Source organism: Mobula hypostoma, chromosome 23, assembly GCF_963921235.1.
Source record: "Mobula hypostoma chromosome 23, sMobHyp1.1, whole genome shotgun sequence".
Taxonomy (NCBI): domain Eukaryota; kingdom Metazoa; phylum Chordata; class Chondrichthyes; order Myliobatiformes; family Myliobatidae; genus Mobula; species Mobula hypostoma.
In genome coordinates this window covers 22,573,805-22,597,143 of record NC_086119.1, presented here as the reverse complement: position 1 = coordinate 22,597,143, position 23,339 = coordinate 22,573,805, and positions in this window count along the sequence as shown.

Here is a 23,339-nt window from a genome sequence, read left to right as displayed (position 1 = left end):
GCAATTTCAAATGCTCTTCTAAATTTAAGTTGTGCTTCAGTTAGGAGCCATTTTTGAATGCTTTCTTGCAAGATTCCACGAACTAAACAATTTCTCAGTGCATCATTAAGCCCATCAGTGAACTGATAACGCTCAGACAACTTCTTCAATTCAGCCATGTATGCTGAAATGCCCTCCCCTTCCTTTTGATTCTACTTATGAAACTTAAAGTGTTCTGCAATTAACAATGGTTTTAGTTCTAAATGTTCCTACATCACTTTCATAATATCGGCAAAATTTATTTCAGCTGTCTTTTTTTGTTGGAGCAGTCAGACTTCTAAGCAAAATGTATGCTCTTCCACCCAATGCACTCAGCAAAACTGGCACTTACTTTTCATTGGCTCTTTCATTTGCTTCAACATACTGCTCAATTCATTCCGTATACCGCAGCCAATTATCTCCTGTGCAATCGGATCTGTCTATCTTTCCAATTATAGCCAGTCATTCTGCATTATTTTATTTATGATTATTATCACCCATCACTCACTATTTATGAACTCATGAAATGGGTTCATTTAAAACTTCCTCATCACCACTGTTCTGTAACTACAAAACATAAAACTAACTGCGAGAAAATGATGGGAGTCCAGAGAATGTGTCTTATTTTTGTTTTTACTTTAAGCAAGGAATGTGCATATGACATGGCAGTGATGACATATGCCATTTATGTACTTTTACATATAACCCTCAATGCATTATGTAAACAACAAAGAATGCTTAGTCAGACAATATAATTTACAATATTCCTCTAATAATAGTGAAATATTAAATAGACAACACCTTTTACCTCTCCTCTTCTCCTCATGTGCCTATCACCTGCCCTGGTGCCCCTCATCCTACCCTTTCTCCTATAGTCTGCTCTCCTCTCCTATCAGATTCCTTCTTCTTCAGCCCTTTACTTCTTCTACCTATCACCTCCCAGCTTCTCACTTTCCCCCTCACCTGGTTTTACCTATCATCTTCCAGGTTGGACTCTTTCCCCTCTCTCACCTCCTTAATCTGGCTTCTTCCCCTTTCCTGTCCAGTCCTAATGAAGCATCTCAGCCTGAAACATTAACTGTTTATTCATTTTTATAGGTGTTGCCTGACCTACTGAGTTCCTCCAACTTCTCATGGGGTTATCAATGGTGAAAGAATCTGATAGGCAAAAGCATTGTACATCTTAAACTCTGTAAATAATAAGATAGTTATTCTCAGTAAGATAGTTATTCTCAGTAAGATGTCTGCAGTAGAGGACCTTAAATCCACCTCTTTAGTACATTCCTTTGTTTGAAATAGAGAAAGTAGGGTTTAGCATTTTATGTATGGGATTGTTACTGGAGTGTCATTTCAGTTCTGTAGCTGATGAAAGTGTAAAGAGGCTTGATTATGAATGTTACCCAAAGGCTAGCAGACAAATCTAGTCCTTAGCCTTCATCACGATATATTGGAAGCTTGAGATTCCTTACTCATACTCTCCATAAGATTTATAGCTCTGTTAATTCAAAGCTCATGATTGTTAGTGTAGGAAATTCAGTTCCCTTTCACTGATGGGCGTCAAGTGTAGGAAGCATAGTGGCTTCTGTGGAGTCTTTAAAGAACCTGCAATTAACTTAAAAGCAATCTTATAATGTTGAGGCTTTATAAAGCACTGATGAGGTTTCACTTGGATTATTGTGAGCAGTTTTGGCCCCTTTATCTAAGAAAGGATGCGCTGACACTGGAGAAGGTTCACAAAAATGATTGCAGGATGGCTTTTCATATGAGGAGCATCCTATGGCTTTGGGCCTCTACTCAATGGAATTCAGAATAATGCGAGGTGACCTCATTGAAACTTATCGAATGTTGAAAGGACTCAATGGAGTGGATGTGGAGAGGATGTTACCTATGGTGGTAAGACCAGAGGACACAGCCTCAGAAGAGCGGTACATCCTTTTAGAATGGAAATGATGAGGAATCTCTTTAGTCAGAAAGTGGTGAATTTGTGGATTTCATTGCTACAGGCAGCTGTGGAGACCTAGTCATTGGGTATATTTAAGGCAGAATTGATAGATTTTTGATTAGTCAAGGCATGAGGGGATATGGGGGAGAAGGCAGGAGATGGGGGCTGAGAGGGTAAATGGATCAGCCATGATGAAATGGCAGAGCAGACTCGATGGGCCAAATAATTTAATTCTGCTCCTATATCTTATGGTCTTAGTGGGCTGAGTTTTCCTTCCTGGGCCGAAGAGGAACACTTCTGCATCTCTTTGATTCACCAAACAATACAGACATTTTCTGGTGTCAACCATTTAACAAATGCTACAATCAGCAAGCAAGTGCATATTTTAGTTTCAAGATATTAAATACCATTTCAGGAAATATTCAGGACAACTAAATATGAGGTCTAGTGCAATTTGAGCGTGGTATAATAAAGACTGAATGTCAAATGTTGATCTTAATGCCTGAAAATAAGCAACCGAATTTTATTCTTTGTTAACTGTTCCGACCTTGATAGTCAAATTGCTGATGGTATGCTGTGAAACAGTGCAGATAAGCATCAGTAAGATCTACTGTGTAGCAGGCTTCATTGAACTAATAGCCCAAGGTTTCCCTGGACTGGCTTTGATATATTGTGATGTATTGTTGATCCTTTTGAGATACAATGACTTGGGCATTTAAAGATAAAATCTAAATAAAACCACAATGACTTTTCAGATTTCCTTTTGTTCCTCATGTCTCCAACCTCCCTTTGGAGCTAATCACTTCTGAAATCCTAAACAGACAATTGTTTCTGTCACTGGGCAATCTGCACAAATTACTACTGATTGCTCCGAAATCAAACAGCCGAGATTCGCAAAACTACGTGGTCCTGCTGGGGATTAAACATCTATAAGCAATCTTAATAACAGCCAAGGAGTTCCAACATGAAAAATGAGCCAGAGGCCTTGGAGATGTAAGTGAGTAACTCAGGAAATAATGTGCTTGAAGAGCCACTGTCACTAAGCTTATGTGAACAAATGAGCTACATCTAACAGGGTAGGGAGCTCATCATGCTCCATTCAATGAAAGCATGTGGAATATTTGAATAGCATCACCTCACCATCAATAGATTCTACACAAGCCTATTTTACTATGTTAAAGACGCTATATAAATGCAAGTTGTCGCTGTTTGAACTTTTCAGATCAAACTGAAAAGGTTGTGGCTGACCTGCGATGTGCTGTGATTTCAAAATGTGTAAATCTGGTAGTCTGGTTGATTTTTTTTAATTCTGATTCTCAATCCCTCTTCAATACAAAATGAAAAGAGGTGTCTGAAAATTCACAAACAAAACAGCAAGTGCAGAATGCTTTTTATAATGAAAATGACTTAATCAATTCATTTAATGGTTTATTCAGTGGTTGGGGAGGCAAGGGGAATATAATATCTGTCAGCTTTAAGTAGTTTCTGACCACTAACTAATCTATTAAAGTCAATGATTGAGGTTCAGCTCTTGGTTTTTAAAATCTCTGAAATGTACAAATATTCTCATGCAAAGTGTAATTTTGTTGTCTCAGGTTGGACTTGACTTATCTATCTAATTTATTTATTGTGATACAGCATGGAGTAAGCCCTTCTGGCCTTTCGAGCAATGCCGCCCAGCAATGCCCCAATTTAACTCTAGCCTAATCAGGGGACAATTTACAATGACCAATTAATCTACCAACCGATGTGTCTTTGAACTGTGGGAGCACCCAGAGGAAACCCACACGGTCACAGGGAGAACGTACAAACTCCTTGCAGTCAGCGGCAAGTAGTCTGCACCATAAAGTTCTCTCTCATTTGTGCTAACCACTACACTACCATGCCGCCCGAATGCCATGTGTCTCTCACACACACACACCCATGTGGTTAGCACCATTTAACATGTGCTGTAAAGTGAGCTGGTCTCTGCAGGGTCTCTAAGGGAAGTAACCTTTGGAGACGTAATGGTAGTTTACAAGAGGTGAGGTAATAAGAAAGAAAATTTAGTTAAGAGGTTAAACAAGATAGTAATTGGTGAGCAGAGATTCTGGACGTTAAATTACTGACTTAATTACATTGCAGCGCAGTGATAATGGGCTGGTATCCAAATGCCTGGAGGCAGAAGTTCAAATCTCACCACAGCACCTAGAGAAATTAAATTTGTTGATTAAACTTTCAATTCCCAAATACAATACCAATATAAATAATGGTGACCAAGAAAATACTGATTGGCGTGTAAAAAATCCATCTGTGGGGAGAGGGGAATCGCTGGTGATTCAGGTGAAACTCTGCATCTGGATTAAGGGTGGAAAGGGAAGATAACCAGTATAAAGAGGAGCGGGGAAAATTGAGCCTCTATTTGTATGCCTTAATCTATCATCAACCTGCCTCTGTTGCCCCTTTCCCTCTCCGACCTGACTCCATCTTCCCAACATCCTTCACCACGCTTTGGTCCCCCATCACCCTCTGACCCTTGTCTCACCCACTCTCCCCACCCCTCTTTACTCTGGCTCTCTTCTCTCTCCACTTTTAAATCTGATGTAGGGTTTCAACTCGAAACGTCAACAGTTCTTCTCCCCCCACCCCCACCGGTGCTGCTCGACAAGCTGAATTGCTCCATCACTTTGTGTTCCTGATTGTGGCATCAACAATTTCATGTGGCTCTGTTTAATTTTTTTTAAATTTAGAGATACGGCACAGTTACAGGCCCTTCTGGTCCAACGAGCCTATGCTGCCCAGTTACACCAATGTGACCAATTAACTTAATAACTATATGTCTTTGGAATGTTGGAGGTAGGCTCAGCACCCAGGGAAACCATAAAGAAATTACAAGCTCTTTCCGGGCACCGGCAGAATTGAACCAGGGTCACTGATGCAGTGATAGCCGTACCCTAACTGCTACTCTACCATGCCGGCCCAAAACTAATCCAGTTCACTAACATCCTGTAAAGAAGGAAATCTCCTATCATTATCAGTTTGAGTCTGCATGTGATACCACATCAACAACCATATATTTGTCTCTTAACTATCTCTGAGATGTCCTAGCACACCATTCCATTCAAGGACATTGCTAATGATGCCATGCCTCTTGAAAGCATGAACATTAATTGAAAGCCTTAATAAACTTCAAGGCAAGCATAACATAAATGTATCAGCAGAGGTCTGATGATTTCTCTTGGTCCCCTTGCTTTGATAATATGGGGATTGTGAAAAGACTTCAGAAAAGAGGCAGAGGAAATTGTGAATTTAAGAAGGGCTAAGCTACTTTGCTTTCATATTTAAGCTAATACAGATGGCAGATTTCTCTTTCAGACTAAATTGAGGGAATGGGACAATAAGAAAATCAAAGTGGTCTTCTTGTATCAATCATCTTTGTTGTCACTTACCATGATAGGCAGTGAGATGACAACATGTCTTTCTTGGAGTGGTCCGATGGATTATGGTGACCTACAGAATTCACTTTTTTTTAAGATGCTACACAGAGCAATAATAAATTTTCCAGTGTAACAGCTAAGTTAAAATGGAACACAGGACCTGGGTGAGTGGAAAGGGTAGTGGAACCCCAGTGTGTTAGAAGGAGCACAGGAACCAGGGTCCAAGGGGGTTAGGAGAAAAAGATTTTTTGAAAATTAGCTTTATTTGTCATATGTACATCAATACATACAGCACAATTTGTCATCTGTGTCAGATCAAATCAGCGAGAACTGTAAACACAAGAGACTCTGCAGAAGCTGGAAATCCAGAGCAACACCTGCCAAATGCTGCAGAGAAATAAAGAGCCAAGACTCTTCACTGGGCTGAAATGTCAGTTCTTTATTTCTCTCCACAAATGCTGCTGACCTGCTCAGTTCCTCCAGCATATTGTGTGTGTTAATCAGTGAGGATTGTGCTGGGCAGCCCGCAAGTGTTGTCACTCTTCTGATGCCAGCATAACATGCCCACAAATCACTAACCCGAAGCATACATCTTTCGACTGTGGGAGAAAACTGGAACACCCCAAAGGAAACCCACATGGTGATGAGGAGAACGTACAAACTCCTTACAGAGTCAAACCCCAGTCATTCAGCTAGCGTTGTAATAGTGTTACACTAACCAATACATCACCATACCAACAATTACATGGGATTTAAAGCCCCAGTGCTTTAGAGGATCGCAAAAAATGGGAACTCAGCATCGGAAGAGACTCCAGAGTCTTAGAAGGAGAGTGGGAAATAGAGCCTAGGACTGCTAGAAGGAACTGAAATCCAGTGTGTTAGAGAAAAGGCAGGAACTGGACTCAAGTGGATAGGGAGTCCAGGAACCAGGGTCTTGATGATTGTAATGTGAGGGGTTAACTTACCTGCTGTTCGAAAGCCACTTCTGCCATGCCGGTCACAGATTGGCCCTTTCGAAGGATGTAGCAGCTCTCTCCCACTGGCTGGCTTCCGCACCACAGCACTGCCTTCCAGTTTCGGACAAACCAAGATATAAGGATAGAGCATGTGGCTCTTCAGACTGGGCTGCAACCAGGGCTGAAGGAAGATTGTATTTATTTAACTATTTGTTGAAATACTGTGCAGCATTTGCCCTTCCAGCCATTTGGGCTGCTCTACTCAGCAGCCCCCAATTTAACCCTCGCCTACTCACAGGACAATTTAGAATGACCAGTTAACCTACCACTCAGAAAGTTTCTTGGACTATGGAAGGAATCCGGAGTACATGGAGGAAACCCAGATGGTTACAAAGAGAACCTACAGCGGCAGCCATTGGGAAAATATGTTTCAGATAGGAGGGCCCGCGTGCACACTTAGATAAATAGCTTTTTGTTGAATGTTTAGTGTCGTAGTTATATAACTTGGGACTTAACAAAGTATCTACTTAAGTTAGAAGTATTACTAAATGTTTGGTGCCATGGTTTTGTATCTTAGGAGTGCTTAGAGAAGTGTTTGTTTGACTTAGATGCTTGGTTGAATGTTTCACTGTTAGTAAATAAATAGTTGACGTGCTTACTTGAGATCAGTGCCTTCTGTCCCACTTAACAAATCTACAAATCTGCTTCTGCAAAACAGTGAGTAGACAAGAACCAGGGTCTCAGTAATGGAAGCACAGAAAATGTTACTTGTTGATCCAGATGCCAAAATATCCAGTTTTCCAAATAGTTGTAGAGCAGATGATTGGAATTTTATTGTGTATGTGGGTGGGAAAGACACTTCCCAATTTAAAATGTTCAACTTCAACCACCTGATATAAGAATGCATGAGGGATTAGGATAAAAGGTCTTAATATTAATGTGTGGATCATTCTGGGTTAGAGTAATATGACAACAATTCTACAGATTTGGTAACAATCTGCAAATTACCAGATAATTGTATTTCATCTTCCGATTTGCCATGACAGGATTTAAATCCATGCTTGCTTGTTGCCATCACATCCCAACCCTTGAATTCAAATCAACACCAACCTCCACTTCACTATTTTATTCAGGAACTGTGTATGGGTATTATGGCGAACCGTTGCTGGAACAGCAGCATTGCAAATGTTGTTTAGTGAAGATGAAAAGAGTTACAAGCAGCTTTGATGGCAATCATAACCACTTTAAGGTTAACCCCCAGGCTATTAACTTTCTAACACATATATTTATTGATTTATCTCCCTGCTTTTCAGATACATTTTAAAAAATGCCTTCCATTCACTTTTAGCACCCAATTATAAAGCTGCCATTGACAACCTTGTCTTTTCTAACACAGAATGTTGTCTATTTCTTTTCGGCGTTTCCCTGATGCCTTTGGACACGTTTGCTGTCGAACATGCAGTTTATTTTCCTTCAGACTTTCACAGATAGTCCCAGGACTCTGCACTGATGAAGATGATTAATTATAAAACTACCCTCTGGGGCATAAAACTCAACTTTGTCCATTCACTATTTTGTTCCTCTAAATAGAAAAGAAAGCAAGCAAGGCTTTTTGATAAGATACTTTTAATGTAAAATTAGGAGTGAAGTTTAATTTCACATGCATAAACAATAATTCTTAAATGATGAAACTATCAAATTTAGCATTATGATATCTCTACGTGCAACAGTATTGTATTGGAGCCTGGAGGAGGCTTGGAAGGCAAACGCTGCCAATTCAGCTTTTATTAATTTATATGTGTGGCTTATGCAACCTAGAGAATAGTTTGCCTTTAATTATTGGCAATAAACAAGGCCAGAATATCAGAGTTACAAATAACAAATTAGCAGTATGCTTCCACGTTGTGCAAATTATTATTATTTTAAAAATTTAATCCAAATCTGCAGCTACTTTATCTTGCAGCTCCAGTTATCCTTCTTTATTGCTATCTGCTGCATTATGAGCTGTCCTTGACATTCAATCACTGTCAATCATACCAAGGTGCCCAGAGTGTTTCTTAAAAAAATTAGCTTGTCAGTTTCTTGACGGTTGGATGTCATCAGACACTGGTCCATGTAATGAATTGAAGCTCAGCATTAGCAAATGCTGCAATGTAATACTTTGAGACTGGGTCATGGAAAGTAATTTTTAAAGCATAATTTTTATGGCAGCATGCATTACCATTAGGTATACATTTTACTGCTGATTTTAATGCCACCACAGCTTTAAGGCATACATTGCATCCAAACAATGCCAGCATTCTTTGGGTTATTAAAGATGCTTCACAAACAAATGATAGGCAACTGGGGTCCAACCAGCTTTCTGTAATTTTTAAGCATCAATTTTTATTCAAAATTCCTAAAATGGGTCCATAGAAATATTTTAGCACAACACATCATATCGTCCTTTAGGACAGAACATAGATCATTGAAAACTCAACACTGCTGTGGTTTGAGGGCAAATTCATTATCGACATTTCTTCATATTTTGGAGCTTAATTTAGATATCAAGTGAAGAGATGTTTTTGTTTCAACCACAACAGGCACAACAAAAGGAAATGTATCCAATATGACAAGAGCACTTGTTTTATACGTGTAACTAGAACAGGAATATTTTCCTGTGAAAAGAATAGCCCTGCTGTACAATCAGGGTTGTGAACCCAAACCCAACAAAAAATGGGGGGAGCAAAAGTAATTCAAGCCCTCATGCATTTTGCTTGTTTATGTGTCTTACTTCTACCAAATATAGTGTAGCCTGAGGATAAAATCTAACATCCATTTCTCTGTTCAGGGCAAGAATCAAGCAGAGCCTTTATAATTGATGTCTTGTATCACTTAACAAAGCCAAATATGAATACTTCAATGCACTTCAATTCATTAGGAACTTACTTAATTACTTACTGCCCATTACACCACTGGCATTTCAGGCAGCGGTGAAGGTCTTCCATCTCTGGCCATGTTCAGGGCTTCCTTCGTCATCTCAGTAGCTTCCTCTTGGTTTTTAACTCTGGTAGTTATGCAAGTCCGGCGTGGAGACTCAGGAATACTATCACACTCAGGTGCAGAAGGATTCTTCATTGCTGTTTCCGTAAGGGTTGTTCGTCCTGAGCTGAACCCACGAACCTGGAAGATCAGTGGACCATTCTTAGTCTGGCCTCGACTCTTTGACCTGTTTAGCAAGGGTGACCCTACCAAGAGCCAAAGCACAAGACCCTGACTCCAGCCAGCATGGAGATACGCAAGCTTCCAAGTCACAACAAGGTTGTGGTCCTTTTGGAGAAATCCATCAGAATTCTGATGGTTAACAGCACACGATAGCTAATAATGTGCTGTTCTCACCTCTTAACTAAAGCCTAAAAACTTCTGTTGGTTGTCTAGTAGGCTTGTTTTGACCTGGCTTTTGTTTGCTCTCTAAACACAGGTTGAAACTCCATTCATGCTCTAGGTACCTGTCTAGAGCAGCACGGGAGCCTTGTGGTTAGCACAATGCTTTACAGTACAGGTGATGCGGGTTCAATTCCCACCACTGCCTATAAGGAGTTTGTTTGTTCTCCCCATGACCGCGTGGGTTTCCTCCAGGTGCTCTGGTTTCCTCCCACTTCTATACTCACTGGTCTATAATTTCCTGGGCTACCTCTACTCCCTTTCTTGAATAAAGGAACAACATCCGCAACCCTCCAATCCTCCGACATCTGTCCCGTCCCCATTGATGATGCAAAGATCATCTGCAAAGACTCAGCAATCTCCTCCCTCACCTCCCACAGTAGCCTGGGGTACATCTCAGCTGGTCCTAGCAACTTATCCAACTTGATGCTTTCTGAAAGCTCCAGTACATCCTCTTTTTTAATATCTACATGCTAAAGCTTTTCAGTCTGCTGCAAGTCATCCCTACAATAACCAAGATTCTTTTTCATAGTGAATACTGAAGTAAAGTATTCATTAAGTACCTCTGCTATTTCCTCCGGTTCCATACACACTTTCCCTCTGTCACACTTGATTAATTACCCCTTAAATTGATTTGGACAGACTATTGACAACATGTAATCTGTAAATATCTTTTTTCTCTGGTCCTGCTGAAGGATGTCGGCTGAAATGTCAACTGTACTCTTTTCCGTAGATGCTGCCTGGCCTGCTGGATTCCTCCATCATTTTGTGTGTGTTGTATATAATCTGTAAGATTCATTTTAGAAGGACTTCATGGTGTAAAGCATTATTCCTCCAGTTCTCAGACAATTGCTTGGGATTGATAATAGCTTTGTTCCACTTCTGTTGTGGTAGCTGATGAGGCCAAAGTGAATGTAAGCTGGTCTCTATTGTTTACACTTCTGACAAGTGGACTCAAGAATTTCAAAGCTATTCCAAGTGCCCTTCTCCATTTCAGTCATAGACAAAGTATTTAAGTCTTGGTTAAATGTTACAATTTTTCTAAGGTTTTGAGAATATTCTTAGACATGTCTGGGGATAAAGGCTTGCAGATGCTGAAATCTGCAAGCTCTATTGGCAGTATCTTGCAGATACTGTTGTGGGCTGTATCAAAGGGGTGATGAATCAGCATACAGAAGGAAGATTGAAAACTTGGCAGAGTGGTATAACACCACCAAATTCTTGCACAATATCAATAAGACTAAGGAGCTGATTGTAGACTTCAGGAGAGAGAAACCAGAGATCCATGAGCCTGCAATTGGAGGATCAGAAGTGGAGAAAGTCAGTAACTTTAAATTCCTAGGTGTCACTATCTCAGAGAACCTGTTCTGGACCCATCATATCAATATTATTGCAAATGTAACCCTCAGGTTAGACTAGCAGCTTAATTTAGGGGAACACAGCCTCCGGCCAGGCCAAACTTGAGAAATCTTGTTTGGGTGGATACTGCGTGATGTGTTCCCCTGTTAGAAATCAGTGTGGAAGCCATAGAAAGGGTGCAGAGGAGATTTACAAAGGACGTTGCCCAGATTGGGGAGCATGCCTTATAAGAATAGGTTGAGTGAATTCGGCCTTTTCTCCTTGGAACAATGGAGGATAAGAGGTGACCTGATAGAGGTGTATAAGATGATGAGAGGCATTGATTGTGTGGATAGTCAGAGGCTTTTTCCCAGGGCTGAAATGGTTGCCACAAAGGACACAGGTTTAAGATGCTGGGGAGTAGGTACCGAGGAGATGTCAGGGGTAAGTTTTTTTTACTCAGGGTGGTGAGTGCGTGGAGTGGGCTGCCAGCAATGGTGGTGGAGGCGAATACGATAGGGTCTTTTAAGAGACTTTTAGACAGGTACATGGAGCTTAGTAAAATAGAGGGCTATAGGTAAGCCTAGTAATTTCTAAGGTAGGGACATGTTCGACACAACTCTGTGGGCTGAAGGGCCTGTATTGTGTTGTAGGTTTTCTATGTTCTCAAAGGACATACTGGTTGGTAGGTTAATTGGTCATTGTAAATTGTCCCATGATTAGGCTAGGACTGGGTGATTTTTGGGCGGCGTGGCTCAAAGGGCCAGAAGGGTCAACTCTATGTCAATTAATAGACAGATAGAGATAATAGAGATATGAATACTAATACTTTTAAGTTCATCTTGAAGATGCACATCCCAGAAGAATATTATTAGAATTGGATGCTCAAGGCAAATACTCAGCTATAAGCAGTCTTTGCTTCTCACGTTGATGCTAGAAGTCTTAACGAAATCTGAAATGAGACCTTCTCAACATTGAAATAAGGTCTGCTTTGGTTCGTTTTGAAGTGATGCTATCATGACCTGAAGGATTAGCCAAAGAAGACAATCAGTAAAATCATCTACATAGGTTAACCAGGTGCAGAATCTAACAAGCACAAGGAGAGGACCTGCAACAGTGCTAAGGACATGGGTCCTGTTCCTTTTATACTTTGTATGGTGAACCATTGTGGGCAAGATGCCACCACAACAATCTTGAGACTAAAATACTGGAACATGTGCAATATGTAAGTCTGATTCGGTATCCTGGCTGTCAGGATTGCCAAGCCTCACTCTTCAGTCTGCGCAATGCAGCAGTCCTCTACAAAAACCAGCAAACTGAGAAAATTTGGTGGCCCTACCCCATTCAACAACGCAATTCTCTCAGACTCAGCTCCCTCTCCCACGTCTTCACTCTCCCACTCCTAGCAAACATCCAGAGTCATACCATTCCTCCTAGATTAATGCCCCCAACCTCCTGTGAGGCATCTTCCAATCTCGTGAAATCTGGAATGTTGAATGGAACAAGAGTTCACAAATAAAGACTGCGTGAAATACTCAATACTGTAGTTCCTTGCTCTGACCTCCTGAATACACTAATGTAATTTGCCTCCACATTAATCAGGGCAGATGTGGACAGCTGATGTACAAATGGAAATTTAGAACTTCAGTACAGACTATGGAACACATAACAACTTGATATACAATCCTGCAACATGAAGCAGTTATCACAGGGATACACTTTTCCACCCAAGATCCAATTATCTGGCTCCAAAATGAAGTATAAAATTATTGTTGATGCACTGCAGATACTCAAGATAGCTATACAAACCAGAGATTAATATGATAGCATTATAAAGAAAGAATTAACACAAGATAAAGTGGAATCTCAAGTCTTAACCCATAGTCGGAAAGAACAGCCAAATATGTTTCATTTCTAAAGTGAAATAAGGTTGAGGTCCAGACTTATTTTCAGCGTTCAGTTTCAGAAAAGTGAAATGATCAAAAATGAAATGCATACTTCTTTTATTAATTTGATTATACTAGAATGCCCAATGGTGTAAATAAAAAAATATAATTTGATTTTCCCTGCAGAACCATTTAAAAATGCAAATACTCTAATGTTGAATACACCCAGGAGGAATCCATTTGGCCAATCAAATATATGATTGATAGAACCACTGAAAAAAACAAATTACCCCTGTTCTTTCTCCATAAGCCTTCACTTTCCGTCAATGTTATTTTCCATTCCAGGCACTTTTACAGTTCTCCTTTTAAAGTTACTGTTCTGCAGCAAAAGTTGCAAATGTGATGGAGTATTGGTTGATACTAACTTTGGATCCAAATTATCTTGTCCAGAAATGAACAGAATATTCCAGTTATGGCCTTATCATTCTTTATTAGAGATCTGATTGAGTTTCTTTGACTGTGAATGTATTCTTCTATTAATATAACTAAGGGATTTTTTTTTTTAGAAAAAATGTCACTCTTCTAAATGTACTCTGGCACATTTAACAATGTGCTTACTTATACTTTGCTGACTTTAGCTCCTGCATTCTTTTCAAAATTGTACTATTTCAGTACACATTACTTCTCATTCTAACTACCAAATTGGATCAGCTCACTCTTCTTATTAAAGTACCATGTGTCTTATAATTGCTCATTTCACACATGCACATCCATACCCTTCTAAGGATTGCTTCAAATGCCATATTTCTTCTATTTAACTCCTGAATTTCATATTATCTGCAAAATTTGAAATTATGTCTAATGTCCAGGTTTTTAATATATCATAGAAAGTACTGATACAGCAAAGCACCACTATAAGTTTACCTTTAGACTGACAAATAACCCCATACTACAAATCTCTGCTTCGTGCCCTTTAGCAAATTTTGTATCTGTTTTATTTCTCTCACTTCAGTTTCATAGGCTTGCTGAGCAATTTATTAGATGGAAGTGTGCCAAATGTCTTTTAAAATTAAATACAACATATGGCACCTGCACTACATTCTTACAGACTCCTATTGTACCAAATATGCAAAATAGATGAAGCAAAACATACCTGAAGTAGATACTATCGTTTATCAGTTCTAACCTCTAAATGGTTTGAATAGGTTATAACTGTGGGGCATGGGAGGATGGAAGAAGGTAATGGTCATGGAGGTTAACGCCAAGAGATATCATCAGGTTCAAAGTTCAAAATATGTTTATTATCAAAGTACTTATATGTCACTATATGCTACCTTGAGATTTATTTTCACGTAGGCACTTACAGGAAAATAACGAAATACAAAGGAATTTCTAAAAAAATATTTAAAAAGTGTCAAGCAACTAATGTGCAAAGTAAGACAGATCATGCAAATTGTAAACAAAAAAATCTAATGGACTGTTGTGACATGAACAAAGTCACCAGAGGGACACTGAACTAGTGGATATAGAAATGTTTTCTTTAGCAAAACATGAGCAACAGGCATTATATTGAGACACTCTTAAAAGAGGCCTCCCCGACCCAAAATTACAGGACATATTTACATGATAAAACTCAAAGGTAATTGCAGGACAAGTCTATAATTACAATGTATCTACAATGCTTCCTTTGGATTACATATAGTTCTCAAACACCTCCTTCATCGCTCCCACACTCCGGACACCCAACATGAATGTGATTCTCTGCTGACGCTAGGCTGCATTCATGCACATTCAGGCATCTGAGGTCTAATTGTTCCGAGTTGCATTTTAAATTCAGCCTGCGTTCTACATTCAAATCTGAAGATTAGTTGCTGACTTAGTTAATATTTGCTATATACCCTAACTCCAGAATATGCTGTAACAGGGCCCTAGATAAGTGGATCAGGGCTCCCAGATGGAAATTTGGATGAATGACTTCAGATGATTATTTATAGATGAATACCAAAAGATAGACATTTGTTACAAATTATTAAATTAGTTCATGTATTGGAATTTCACAAGAGATGTAGGAGGCAGATGTAAACGTGAAAATCTGCAGTAGCATCACAAATAGAGGAGTATAGTTATAAGCATGCATTGTTTAACTTGTACTTTTTATTATAATGTGAAAAGAGGAATCCATAATGGAAAAGCAGATTACAACAGGAAATACTTCAGATCGAAGAATTTTTATAAGAGGTTTAAATATTTATAATGTGATACAAAGCAAGCTTAGTGGGACTCATTTGACACTGAATGGCGACATGCAAACAAGCTGTTGCAGTGAGGTAATCAAGTATTTCACCACAAGGATATGGAGAAGATCCATGTCATCTCACCCAGTTCCAGTCTGTATAAAAAAGTTTACCATGTCATTCCATTGGCACTGGAAGCTGGGAGGTCTACAGTCAGTTAAAAAAAAACAGGCAAAATGAGATTTCAAGCAGCTGCTCATGGTATGAAAGGTAAAATAGGAACACATACAGATTTTGTTTCAAAGGTGATAATGTTTACTGGAAATGGTATTAAGCTGAGTTTCAGGGATGTGCATTTGTATCATTGATATTCAAAGTATAATATATATATGGAAGGTTGTGCACTATCAGAGAATGGAATGTAGACATGAAATTAAGCTGGTTATATTGTGGGTCTCTTGATAAATTTGCTGCACTTTCACGTCCTATGTCACTATTACAAAATACCTTCAAGCTTTCATTTCAGAAAATCAATAGCAGCATTTGCCCCATGTCACATGACATTGCTTTAATCTTTAGGCAGGATTGGAAATGCAGTGGCATAAATGTTAAAAAGATAATTCACAGATGTACAAGTAATAAAAAGACCAGTTTCAATGAATTTAAGGCAATAATCTAATCCTAGGATTCAGACAACTAACATGAAAGACTTCAGCTTTATTTACTGGCTTATGAAGTCATCTGAACGACTTGAGTACTATATTGATTGCAATTCACTAACAGGAGCCACTATCCTCTGCATTACCAGAACAACCTACTTGATTCCAATACCAATTGTAAGACACAGAACTCCTAACAGCAATGCAGTTTTCTCTTGATAGAGAAAAAGAACATGAAGATTTTAAAAAAGAGCTTATTTTGGTAAATAAGTAAGCCAAATCTTGGGAATGAAGTTATTTCCATCTAAGAAAAGGCACGTCATCTGTTTGTATGCACCAAAGGCGCCATTTATTTATTTATTTTATTTAAGAAACAGGCCCTTCCAGCCTAACGAGCCGCAACTCACCTGTTAATCACTAGACTAACCACCGGACAATTTACAATGACCAATTAACCTACCAACCAGTATGTCTTTAGACTGTGGGAGGAAACCAGAGCATCTGGAAAAAAATCTATGCTGTTCATGGGGAGAATGTACAGGCTCTTTACAGATGGTGCTGGAATTGAACTCTGAACTTTAGAATGCCATCAACTGTAATAGCATTGTGTAAAGTCTACACTACCACAGTGCCCTATCTGTTACATCAGAGCTCACTGTTATAAGTTATTTCCTGTGGTAATGGTCTTAGCCTTGGAATTATCTGTTTTCACTGTTATTATTAGATTGTGTTATTTCAGGTTAAGTACCCCTGATTTGAAATTCCAAAATCCAAAAACCTCTGAGATCCGAAATTTTTCTGACATGACATCACCAATGGAAAATTCCACAAGGCACTAGGAAGTTTCCCAGGTGATACAGGCCTCTGCGGACTGCAGACAGTTCTGAGAAGTGACTTCACGTATGTAATGAACAGAAGTTAATGAAAAATAGAAAAACACTGCATAAAGCCCGAAGTGAAGATCTTGATGCGTATTGGAAGAATGGATTCGTCAGCTTCGGAGTGAACATATGCCACTTAACGGTATGCTAAAAAAAAAAAATCAAAAAACACAGGATAAGATGTTAATATCCCTTGTGCCAATGGGTCGTGAGCACTTGCTCAAGATTGCCTTGATGTTGGGAGTGGCACAGGGTTGAGACAAAGGGGTTTTCAAGTGGGCACCCTCCTTCCTCAATGTTTCATTGATTAGCCCATTACATCTCCAGAGCACTCAACGATAACTTCTGGCGACCCAGAGTTACCCCCATCCCCATTGCATCCTGCCACTCTCTTGATGCTATCTTGGAGCCCAGGAGAGGCCTTTTCACTTAATCCAAACCCATTGACTGCTTCTTTCTGCCACCTCTGATGTGACTGATGGTTTTCCGTGGACTCTGACCATGGAATCCTAGCTCCTTCAGCAATTGACGGCGGATCTGGCTATGAATACCCTACAACCCACTTCCACAGGACAAACTTTGGTTTTCCAGCCCTGTCGCTGAGCTTCAGCTGTTAGATCTGCATAGCATAGCCTCTTGCACTCATATGCTTCAGCCACTAAGTCCTCCCAGGTGACTGAGTTCCACAATGTAGACAACCTGGAATGAATTGGACCAGAGAACCAAGTCTTACCTGAAGTTGGTGGGAGCAATTTCTGGTGGAAAGGTGAGTTGTTTATTAATATCCACCAGCATTTTCCAGTCATGGGCCATCTTCATATGTCCTGTTTCTGGCTTAGGAGGGAGATTAGTTGGAATTTGCTCTCTGCCGGACAATTGCTGCTGGTGTGAGAGTGTCAATCATTCTAGGAGGCAAGGAGTTGGTTGCTATCCTCTTGGTCTCATTTGTCGCTACCAGACTCTTCAAGACCTGGTTGTGACACCATGTGTATCTGCCTTGTGTGAGGCCGGTTTTGCGGCTTGCCAGGATATGAAGAAAAAGCAATGACATAGGAAGGAAAAGCAATGAGGTCCTGAAAAGAGAATTTAGAGAGCTAGGTAGAAAACTGAGAAGCAGGATGATTTGGCAGATAAATGCATGGCTGAGAAGCTGGTTTTAGGAGCAGGGCTTCAGGTTCTTGGATAATTGGGATCTCTTCTGGAGGAAGTATGATCTGTTCAAAAGTGAAGGGTTGCACCTGAACCCAAGGGGGACAAATATTCTCGTGGGCAGGTTTGTTAGAGCTGTTGGGGAGGGTTTAAACTGACTTGGTTTAAACCTGGGTGGGAACCGGAGTGAAGGAACTCAGGATAGAACAGATGGTAAAAAAGTAAAGATAGCGTGCAGTCAGATTGTCAGGAAGGGCAGGCAGGTGATGGGACTTAGTTGCAGCCAACAGGCTGAGTATCAAATCATTATACTTTATACTTTATATTTTATCGTCACCAAACAATTGATACTAGAGCGTACAATCATCACAGCGATATTTGATTCTGCGCTTCATGCTCCCTGGAGTACAAATCGATAGTAAATATTAAAAAATTAAATTATAAATCATAAATAGAAAATAGAAAAGGGAAAGTATGGTAGTGCAAAAAAACCGAGGCAGGTCCGGATATTTGGAGGGTACGGCCCAGATCCGGGTCAGGATCCGTTCAGCAGTCTTATCACAGTTGGAAAGAAGCTGTTCCCAAATCTGGCCATGGAAGTCTTCAAGCTCCTGAGCCTTCTCCCGGAGGGAAGAGGGACGAAAAGTGTGTTGGCTGGGTAGGTAATGTCCTTGATTATCCTGGCAGCACTGCTCCAACAGCGTGCGGTATAAAGTGAGTCCAAGGATGCAGAATCAGAGAGGATAGAAAATACAGTACTCGAGGTGTTATATCTAAATACCTTAGCATAAGAAATAAGGTAGATGATCTCATTGCAATATTTTTATTGTGAAGCAACATCAGCTTAACCACAACAGACAATGTCCTAAAGTACAATGCTTCTTTTTTTAAGAGATAGCTTTTTGGAGCAGTTTGTCATTGAGCCTACTAGGGGATCAGCTATACTGGATTGGGCGTTATGTAATGAACCGGAGGCAATTAGGGAGCTTAAGGTAAAAGAACCCTCAGGAACCAGTGATTACAATATGATTGTGTTCAATTTGAAATTTTGATCTTGTCTGGTCTTCCTTTCTGCGCAGCTTCCATAGATTCTCAGCTCTCTGCAACTTTGTCAGCCGGCTCTTGATGTCCGCTTGCAGTTGGTTGAGGCCTGCCCTCTCACTTTCTGGAGTTTTCTTCCACTGTTTCCTTAGCTGTCTTCTTTCTCGAACCAGTCTCTCAACCTCCTGCTGCCTCCTGGAATTTATTGGAGGTGATAATATCTTTCCACTCTTTCCTGTGCTGTCTCCAAACCGCTCTTCCCCGTAGCAGTAGGTGATGTCTCCCTGATTATGATACAAGCAAAGATCTATCACGACAAGCTAAAAATTGAAGGTAATTATGAATATCCAACAGGTTGTTTGCAGAAATTTTTTTAAAAAGCACAGCATTAGATTTTTAAAGATTTATGGTGATAAAGCATCTGCTGATTCACAAAGCAGAAGAGAGATCCAGTTGGCATTTTCAAGCTGAGTAGGCGATCTGGTGCTTTGCTGTCTCTGAGAGGGTTAAACAAGACTGAGAGAACAGCATACAGCAGCGAGGTCAAGGAGTCAGAAGATGGGGTGTGAGCCCATGATCGACCCCATCTCTCGCCATTAAAGCGCTAAAGAAGATTGAAGTCATTGAAGTAGGTGTGGAGGGTGAGTGAGTGCTCAGTGTCGTCTACCAGCCTCTCATTCGCTGCTCCCAGCGGAAGGTGTCAGCATGCAGCAGTCTCTCAAGGGAATGTCCTTACGTTTGAGTGATCTCCCTCTCTCTCCCTCGATGATGTCAGAGCAGAGGATGGTGCCGGAGCAAGGTTTAATCGCTGTGGTTTGTGGATTTGGACTCTAATGCGGGTTTATGATGTGTGCTTGTTCTGGTCACTCCTTTTATTGTTGCTACGTTTTGGCAATTTTTGAATCGGGGCGACCCTGCAGGTAATGAACACTGAGCTGAACTGAAATATGCCTTTTGATTTTGTGTCTTACATTCTGTGTTTTTGCTCGACTTTGTTGTTGCCTTTTGCGCTTGGGTGAGGGGGTGTTGATGTTTTCCTTTGAGCAGGTTGGTTCCATGGTTCTTTCGTGGCTGTCTGCGGGGAAGATGAAACTCAGGGACGTACGCTGCATGCATTTGTTGATAATAAATGGACATGGAATCTTTGAATCTTTAATCTTTGAAGATCGTCGCTGAGGAAAATATAATACATAGAATGGCTACATCAGTACATAGGTGCGATGAGCAAGTGACTTAGCAGTAGCACATAAATCCAGAGTCCGGAATGATGGTGATCCCAAGCTATCTCATTATATATTCCAAAATCCAAAATCCAGACAAGGGGTACTCAACCTGCAGTAATATTTGCTTGTTATATTTCTACTATTTAAACAAACACGTTGTGATTTGTAAAGATTTAAATTAAATGTTTTTCCAGTTAACATTATCTAGTCTCGTGAAAGCACTTCTGGAAGTGCTCATTATCGGTTCCTAATATTTGGCATCAGAACACCTGGGTAAGGAAGAAACAATGTAAAACCCATTGAATAGCTTCTACACGTCTAGATTTTGCCTGTGGGGTTCCCACAGTCAAAGTAACATTGATACTGGCTGCTGGGGCTCATTCAAGAATATAATGATCAAGATAGCAGCTGCTTACAAACCACCTGCTAGTTCAGAAGGTGTAAGGTTTGTGAAAATAAATTGGTAAAGAGGAAACAAGCAATCAAAAATGTAACAAATTAGTTTATTATAGATCATACGTCTTTTATTTTGCAATGTGTAATGCTGGCTTCCTTACATGCACCTATATTTATGGTGAGCAGTGGGCATTATCATCCAAAGATTGATTTTATATTCAGCAGCTACTAATTAATAGCATTAAATTTAATTTTATTAGTTCATGCTTTTTTGAATATTCAAATGTTACACATTGCTTACTGAACAGCTTGTTGCACAAGCCAACATCTTTAACCATTTGGTTGTTTAGTCAGTGTTGTTCGTTATTTTCTGCTAACATTTCCAAATATTTCAAAGTTAAGGAAAGGATATTCAAGATTTAGCCAGCATCCACTGAAGAAGAGTTATTTTGCAATGAATTGGAATCCTGACACGATTGCACCCATTAACTTCAACCATGTTGTATGCTGCGCACACATGGCTGGTACAGTTTTGCAAAGGCGGGAACTGCATAGCTTTGAAGTCACAACACACCAATAAACGAGAAAGCATTCCCTCACTTCAACTAGGAGCCTTCATCTGTGATCTCAGACCCTAGTTTGGCATGAGATTGGAGGTGGGAGAAGGGAGATGCTCACTGCAGAGGTAAGTGAAGTCCAGGACGAGCGATCCATAGAGATTGTTGGAGCAGTTGGGTAACAAAGGATGGGAGAGGAGAGAGAGAGCACCTTAGTGTGAAAACTATCTTGAAGGATGCTTGTCTGTGAAACAATAAGACAGGAGGGCAAAGGATCATTTAGTAACGATGGTGTTTGGAAATTGAAGGATCCACTGCAGAAATAATATGAAAGACCATTACACATAAGAACAGAATTAGGCCGTCTGGGTCTGGTCTTACTTTCCACCATGGCTGATTTAAAGTTCAAAGTACATTTATCATCGAAGTACGTATACTATATACAGCCTTGAGATTTGTCTCCTTGCAAGCAGCCACAAAATAAAGAAACCCAATAGAACCCATTAAAAAAGACCGCAAACACCCAATGTGCAGAAAAAAAAATAAATCATGCAAACAATACAAGAAAGCAAATAACTTTCAGAACTGAAATTCATGAAAGTGAGTCCACAGCCACGGAACCAGTCATCACTGCAGCCAATCCAGGAGCCCATTAGTTGCAGGCCACAGGCTTAGTTCAGTGCAGGAACGAGCAAACCTCAGGGGGCAGCCAGCTGAACAATGACCTGACCCCTCACCTCTGGCCCCGCCACCCTAACCTTTTCAATCTGGCTGCCTCTTAACTCGGCCAAACCAAGGGAAAGTTTATTGTCCCTCTCAACCCTATTCTCCTGCCTTCTCTCTGTAATCCTTGATGTCCTAACTAATCAAGAACCAATCAACATACACATTAAATATACTCAATGACTTGGCATCCACAGCCATATGTGGCAATGAATTCCATAGACACCAGTTTCAGGCTAAAGAAATTTCTCCTTGTCTCTCTTCTAAAGGCCTGTCCTTGTATTCTGAGGCTGTGTCCTCTGTCTTGGACTCCCTCACTGGGAAACAGCTGTAATGCATGGATCTATTTTTTAGAGCAATAACACCCCCCCAGCACTACGTATTGATCTGTTGTCTGCACATGTGCTGTTGTCTGCGCATGCGTGCCTTTATTTAATCGATATGTAGTTGTGCACAGACACAACAAATTGCCAACAAGTACGAACCTGAATGTCAGAGAACATCACAAACTGCACTGACAGTTACAGGACGAATCAGCAAGAGGTAAACAGCACAAGAAAGCCGAAGGACCCTTGAGTAATAGTGAAAAACACGCTGAATTTAAAGTGAAAATAATGTGACAATGGCTTCAGTCTGGAAAGTTGAGAATTTGATAGCACTAATGAAGGCTGGGAGTTGTATATTGAGAGGGTGGAACTGTATTAGAATGTGAACAACATGGAGGAGCAAAAGAAAGCTCCTACACTTCTTATCTTAAGCCCAAGAACTTATAGTCTCTCACACAACCCTGCAAAGCCATCAAGCAAGACGATGTTATAATTTACCAAGTCACGTGAGCCCCAAACCACTAGTAATAGCCGAGAGATTTAGATTTTATAAAAGGAACCAGTCAAAAGATGAAAGCATTTCTAAATAGATTGCAGAACTGCGCAAATTTTCCCAATACTGTGAATTCAGAGATGGACTTTCTGATCTATTAAGGGATAGGCTTGTGCCTGGCATGAATAGTCAAAGCACTCAAATAAGGCTACTATCCAAAAGAGACCTAACTTTAGAACAGCCATTGACCATTGCAAAATCGTTAGAGACTGCAGCTGTTGTCTACGTATTCCCACTGTTTTCTCTCACTGCAATGTGAACACAAGGACTAAAGCCGTCTCCCACATGTGCTTTTATTTAATTGATATGTAGTTGTGCACAGACACAACATCCTGTCCATTTTCACTGCATCTCCATCTTTCAATATTCAATAGATTTCAATGAGATTCTCTCCTCATTCTTCTAAACTCCAGCGCATACAGGTCCAGAGCCATCAAATACTTCTCATACATTAAACCATTTAGCTTTGGAGGTGAAACAAATGAACATCCACTTGTAGAAATGATCAGGATGAAGGGTTTAAGAACATTGGCAAAGACGAGAAGGGTAGTGTCAGGGTAGATAATACCCATGAGGCCTGCAAAAAGGTGTATACATTGAGGTCCCTGGAAAGGCCCA